Genomic DNA, 7,500 nt, shown 5'->3' with positions numbered 1-7,500 from the left:
TAAAGGGAAGAAGAGGAAGCTATTGGATTCAAACTAGCCTGGATACCAGGTCGAACTTAGCCCTGCCCACAACATTTGAGGTCTGGAAGTTCGGTCTGGCATTGCTCCGTTTGGGAGAAATTATGCCAGACCAGAAGCTGTTCTAACCAATCAAATTGTCAGGGCGGGCTTTATACGATGATGGACAGATGATCAACCGCAACGTAATCAACCACGTCACCAAAGAGTGTTTGGGTTGAATTCGTTTTCAACAAACATGGCTGCCGCTAGAGAGCTGAAATGTGGAGATTCAAGTCTGTTTTAGAAGACATTGACAGCACATTCATTTTGAAAGAGGAACAGAGAAACGAGATCAAGGCATTTGTCGATCGAAAAGATGTTTTTGCCGTCCTTCCTACGGGATCCGGTAAAAGTTTAATGTATCAGCTGGCCCCGATGGTCTACGTTATGGTCATACTACGTTGCTCCGATTGGTTCTAGGTACAGTATATCCAATTGAGCGAAGAAGCATTTTTTCCTGGTTCGGTTGAAACACGCCCCGTAATCACAGCCCAATGGAGCAGTATCAGACTCATATTCTGACTAGAATTATGAGTGTGACATCGTCAGGCTAGATTCAAACGGCACTGGAGCACAACACCTGTGTACTGCTTAAGGATTCAGCATGGAGGTGACATATCATTGGTGCACAACACCTGTGCACTGCTTAAGGATTCAGCATGGAGGTGACATATCATTGGTGCACAACACCTGTGCACTGCTTAAGGATTCAGCATGGAGGTGACATATCATTGGTGCACAACACCTGTGCACTGCTTAAGGATTCAGCATGGAGAAAACCCCAGTCCTAATTAAAAATGTTATCTGTCACTTTCTCGTGCCATGGCAACCTCTGACCATTCTGAGATGACCGTATGCAAATCGCCACAATTAGTCTTACAGCTATTTAAACAGAGTATACATAATTAATGAGCAGTGCCCTGAATCACCACATAATGTATGGCTGATTCATAATTCAGTCATTGGACCTACAGCTAATAACCTGTGAATGACCTGTGAATGAAAAAATGATTGACAGAGAGAGAGAGAGAAAGAGAGAAAGAGAGAGAGAGACAGAGAGAAGGAGAGATACACAGGAAAAGAGACAGCAAGACAGTGAGAGAGAGAGAGACACAGAGATATTACAATATGCACATATACAACTATAATATCCTAAAATAACAAAATCATGTACAGATAACATGGAGAATCACAGATTCAGTCATAAAAAGGGGTAATTAAACAATCTGTTCAAAGTGCAGAGAGAGAGAGAGAGAGAGAGAGAGAGAGAGAGAGAGAGAGTTTTCTGTGGTCTGGCCATCTGGTGAATGGAGCAGATATAGGCCATGCCCCTGTGGATGCCACCGGTGCATGCAACAGGGTATCTTTCCTCTGCGCCATTTGGGTCTGGAACCGATCCAGCACTGATCCGACACCGATCTGGCTCTGGTCTGGCTCAGATCAGGCTTTCATCTGACTGTCATACTGTTTGGGATGCCATCCAGCCTACCGCAGCTCCTAAGCGAGTGGCCTAAATCCTGGACTAGAAAAATGGAGCTAATGCTCCCCTAGAGAAACAGGGGGTTTGATAGCAGCTCGGTTAATGAGAGGGAATCCTCTACACACACACACACACACACACACACACACACACACACACACACACACACACACACACACACACACACACACACAGTTACTTTACCACAAAGGAACAAGTAAACCTTGCCGTGTGTTCACATTTGTGTGTGGGTGTGTTTTTCTGTTGGCTGCCCGGACTTTGATCAGTGGGTCACATATCAAGAGTTGTCTTTCCACAGGCGTGCGCACACTCACACTCTGTCTTTACCTGCTCATACAAAGACAGAGAAAGGGGAGCAGACATCACTCAATGCTTCAGATCACTGGAGATCACTGCCCATAGGTTTATTTGCAGACATCACACCACGCTTAAGATCACTGCCCATAGGTTCATTTGCAGACATCACGCAACGCTTAAGATCACTGGAGATCACTGGTTCATTTGCAGACATCACACAACGCTTAAGATCACTGGAGATCACTGGTTAATTTGCCACAAACCAGGGAGCATACGGTAGAGCAGCCTGAGTGAGAGAGAGGGAGAGAGAGAGACAGAGAGAGAGAGAGAGAGAAACAGAGAGAGAGAGAGAGAGAGAGATGTGAGAGTCAAGCAAGGATTTAAAGGGCAATAGAAGCCACTCATAAAAGGGACGCCGCTGATTATTATTTTGCCATTATCACCTCGCACCAGGTGTGTGTGTGTGTGTGTGTGTGTGCGTGTGTGTTTAATAATGATGAGATGATTTATACTGTTGTGCTGTATACAGTCGTTGGTTTACCCATCCACCCACAGAGCGCCAGTAGGCTCAAGGCTGGAGTTATAGATCTAGACTAAGGACTCACAGTACTCTAGACTGAGGACTCACAGTCTTCGGATAGTGGCTTACCCTGGATCAGGTCCAGAGGCAAGACAGAGCCGTTTCCAGAGGCAAGACAGAGCCCTATCCAGAGGATATTGTTGTCTTGGTAGGAGCCACCTAAAGGTCCTTTAATGTACCTTTACATTGAGGAGCCCAGAGATGAACTACAGACTCGAATCACTATGAGGTGAACTATAGACAGGAACCTTCATGAGGTGAACTATAGACAGGAACCTTCATGAGGTGAACTATAGACAGGAACCTTTATGAGCTGAGCTATAGACAGGAACCTTTATGAGGTGAACTATAGACAGGAATCTTTATGAGCTGAGCTATAGACAGCAACCATTATGCTGTGAAACACCAGACAGGAACCTCCCTCAGGTAAACTACAGACAGAGGCTGATATTACTAACTCAGCTGTCAAATGCATGACCTGTGGACCTTTCACATTTGCTCCAAGTGTTTCTCCATCTTTTGGGTGTTGCTGTGGCATCTCAGACTGAATTCAATTTAATTTATTCTGATAGCACCAATGACAATGGCTCCTCAAAGGAAACGAGGCCCAGCTGGAGATCCACTGCATGTGCGCTGTTGATTGTTGTGTGGTGGTTTAATCTGCGCATACTTCTACCTCTGGGCTTACTCCTGACTGTTCTCCTGCTGATCCCAGTATCCTCTCTCCGTGCATGTGTGTGTGTGTGTGTGTGTGTGTGTGTGTGTGTGTGTGTGTGTGTGTGTGTGTGTGTGTGTGTGTGTGTTAACGCACATGTGCCCTTTCATTCCCCCTCCTCAGGGGTCACACGGGAACAACATGTCTATTTTAGGGATTTAAATCACACAACTCAGACTTTTAAACAGGGAAATCATATTGAGACCACAGATGATATCAGTGAAGTCTTATTCAACAGTAGATATATTAGTAAAATAACCCAGCAGTGATAACAGTAAAATCATGTAGACCAGCAGTGATGTCTTGTCAAAATAGTTTGAGTGTCTTTAGAGGTTGTCCCTCCCTGTTAAAACCAAAAGGTCAGAGAAGTGCTTCCTGTCAAGGTTACTAGATCATTAGACGTGATTTTACACATTACACATGAGATTAGCTATTAAGTGTGACATGGCATTATCTGTTGAATGTGGAGTTAGCCTTACAGTTTTTCTCAATTGCTAACACACATTTTTTGAAAGCATGCCTCGTTTCCTCAAAACTCTAAACACAAATCCCAAAACCACTCACACAAAATGCAAAACCCTTTATACATCCTGCAAAAGGCAACTTTGCTTTCAAAACAGTGTTATGTCACCTCAAAAGGGTACTTTGTTTTCTAATGACAAACACAGCCCATTATATGAGTAGACATTCTAAGCATCGATTGAACACTGATGTGCTCAATGGAAAACACTACTATGAAATGGGAAAACACCAGTATGAAGGCCTTATCAGGAACATTATGTTACTATACGCTTACTCCTGTAGTAAAATATAACTGTATAATGTTTTTACGCAAATATAAAACAACACACAAATATACAGTAACAACTAAAATATTTCTTTATTTTTTCCAAAAGTGCTGTAGCCTATACATCACAGCAAACACAAATGAATGTGTAAATGATTTGCACAGAACAAACAATAGGATATAGGCCAGTACAGTCAACAAAAAAAAGAAAGAAAAATGTAAAATAAAAAAGGAAAAAGGACAACAAAAAAAAGGAAAAAGGAAAAAGGACAAAAAACTACTGCATCCTGTTCTAGCTCAAGACAATATTGACAATGTGCTATCAGAAATAGACCTACACAGTGTTGTGAATGTTGTTGCATTTTGTGTGAGTGGTTTAGGGATTTGTGTTTAGAGTTTTGAGAAAACGAGGCATGCTTCATGTGTGTAAGCAATCGAGAAAAACTGTAACATTGGATTGGATTACAATACAGTACAGTAATGTGTCAGTGCTGATAGGACGCAATCAGTTGTGAAAATGTATATGACTTACTTGCACATAGTCATAGCATAACTGTTTGACTGTCGGAGTTTCTGACAAAAGGCACCCTGTACACCTGCTTTATTCTCAAGGTGTTCCGCCTTAGAACACAGTCCACTGTGGCTAGGCTCACTGTATTGATGTTTAGGAATTAGTCTTGGTCATCAATGATTGCACTTTGTATTTGTTTACGTAATTTTACAGATACAGTACAATGGAAAATACAAGAATACTATGCTCCTGATAAGGCATTCAAACTAGTGTTTTCCTGTCATAGTAGTGTTTCTTACCTATTCCCTCTTCTGAATGTCCAGAGAATGGATGCAACTGAGAAGCGGCTTATATTTGGTTGAACCCTCTGGCCAGCCTCCTGCATGGTCAAACCATGGTTGACCATATGTTTGACCACAGTGGCCCGAATCTCATCAGAGATAATGGCTCTCCTTCTTGCTCTTTCTCTTCATCCTCTTTCTCCTCCTCCTCCTCCTCCTCTTACTCTCACTCCTCTGCCTTTCTGATCACCTCTCACTTCAATGTTGCCATCAATTGTTCTCCAAACCAGGAGCTAACCTGTGGCCATCATATTGCTAAAGCTTTGATTTCAAATTGCACAACAGCCTTTGAAATGGAAGTTTTGCCAATTGAATAGCAGTGTGTTCTGTCTGAAAACAAGGAGGTTTTGGCATTGATGAAGTGTGCAAAGTAGAGAGGATGGTGTTTAGTGTTTTGAAGAAAGTGTGGTTAACAATTGAAATTTGTGTCTAAAGCAGATAATTGTGTGTTGTGAGTTGAAGAAAGTGCGGTTAACAATTGAAATCTGTGTCTAAAGAACATAATTGTGCTTATAGTTTAGCAGAATTGGTTTAGGGAGTTGGCACATGAGTTACAGGTTGTGGTCATTGTGCCATAAGTTCCAGTTTTTGAATGTAATCAATCGAGAAAAACTGTAAAACCTGACATTGCACATGTGACATTAGGCTTAAAGTCTGAACTTACACATGCAATGTCATTTCTAGTCATTTCTGTGGTGCTTTAAATCCCTGCCTCAAGGCTGCCCTGAGCGGCTCCCATTGTTAGTGTGCTAGCACTAGCACCGCCTGATGTCACCTTTCCAGAGCGGGATTCACAAAGGCTGTCAGTATGTTGTGCGCTCAGAGAGAGAGAAAACTACACCACAAAGATGGAGACATATTCAAACACTCACACACACACACACACACACACACACACACACACACACACACACACACACACACACACACACACATGGTAGGACATGAGAGCCCAGCACTTTAGAGTCAAGGCCGAGGGCAGGACATACACACACACACACACACACACACACACACACACACACACACACACACACACACACCTTCATATCAGGAGCAGGTTCACACTACTTCATCTCTTTAACCACATAACTTCAGGTAGAACATGATCAGAGCCCAGCACTTTAGAGTCAAGGCCGAGGGCAGGACATACACACACACACACACACACACGCCCACACACACACTGATATAGAGACATGGTAGGACATGAGAGCCCAGCACTTTAGAGTCAAGGCCGAGGGCAGGACATACACACACGACACACACACACACACACACACACACACACACACCCACACACACACACACACACACTCACACATTCACACACACACTGATCTATGAGACATGGTAGGACATGAAAGCCCAGCACTTGAGTTGAGACAGAGGGTAGGATGGAGGGCGACCTCCACTTCACAGCCTAATTACTGGTGTCAGTGCTGCAGGGGAGATGAATGATGTGCTCTGTTTAGGGTGTCCCAGTAGGTGTGTGTGTGCGTGTTTGTGTGTGTTTGTGTGTGTGGATGGGCGTGTGTGTGTGCCTGTGTGTTTGTGTGTGTGTGTGGATGGGCGTGTGTGTTTGCGTGTGTGTTTGTGTGTGTGTGTGTGTGTGTTAAAGAATAGCCTCAATACAGATTATTTCAAGGTCAGGAGTGTAACTGCATAATCTTCACTGTGTCAGAGTGTGTGTATTATGTGTGAATGGGGGTGGGGTAGTGTATGGACAGTATGTGTGTGTGTGTGTGTGTAAGAATGCATGCCTAACCCAACCCTAACCAATTTTGCAGGCTCTGTCATTATTTTATGTCAGTATTTGTGTCTCTTTAGAGGACACAGCAGAATTTTCTGCAATGTAATCTCTTTCTCTCAGTCTTTCTTTTTCCATCTCTTTTTTCTTTCTCTCCCCACCTTCTTCCTTTCTTCCTTTCTCTTTTCACTTTTCATCATTTCACATTCTAACAGAGGAAGAGGAAGCTCTTTCTCTCCCTCTTTGTCTCTCTCTCCCCTTTTGTGTCTTGCTGGCTCACACACACACACACACACACACACACACACACACACACACACACACACTCTCTCTCTCTCTCTTCCTCTCTCTTTTTCTCTCCCTCTCTCTTTCTCTCTCACACACACACTCTCTCTATCTCTCTCTCTCATGCATACACACACACACACTCTCTCTCTCTCACTTACACACACACACACACACACACACACACACACACACACACACACACAATCTCTCTCTCTCTTTCCCACATACACACACTCTCTCTCTCTCTCTCACACACTCACAGACACACACAGTCTCTCTCTCTCTCTCTCATTCTCTGTCTTTCTCTCACACACATGCACACACACGTGCATGAGCACACAGCCTCCTTGTTAGTTCCAGTGCTATGAGTCGTAATGTACCCAGCAGGTTCTCTCTATCAAACACTGACATCATACAGCACTCCACCGCCACATTAACACACTGAGGAGGAGATGATACAACTCTCAATGCCATCACTGAGCACACATACACACACACGCATACACACACACACACGCATACACACACACACACACACACACACACATGCATATACACACACTTTCTCTATCTTCCTCTCTCTCTCTCTTCTCTTTGTCCCTCTCCCTCATTTAAATACATAATTGTTCTCCATCGCACTCACACTCACACTCACACTCTCTCTCACTTG

At 43.6% G+C, this 7,500-nt stretch overlaps 1 protein-coding gene across 1 annotated transcript in view; it reads left to right on the top strand.

The window, feature by feature from the left end:
• The window catches only part of LOC105912979 (potassium/sodium hyperpolarization-activated cyclic nucleotide-gated channel 3-like), a 27,926-nt gene that overhangs the window by 7,916 nt on the left and 12,510 nt on the right, over positions 1–7,500 (top strand). The gene's annotated exons all lie outside the window — the stretch shown is intronic.

Source organism: Clupea harengus, chromosome 11 (genome assembly GCF_900700415.2).
Source record: "Clupea harengus chromosome 11, Ch_v2.0.2, whole genome shotgun sequence".
NCBI classification, from domain to species: Eukaryota; Metazoa; Chordata; class Actinopteri; order Clupeiformes; family Clupeidae; genus Clupea; species Clupea harengus.
The sequence above is the reverse complement of the archived record's forward strand: the minus strand, read 5'-3'. Positions and strand labels throughout refer to the sequence as shown.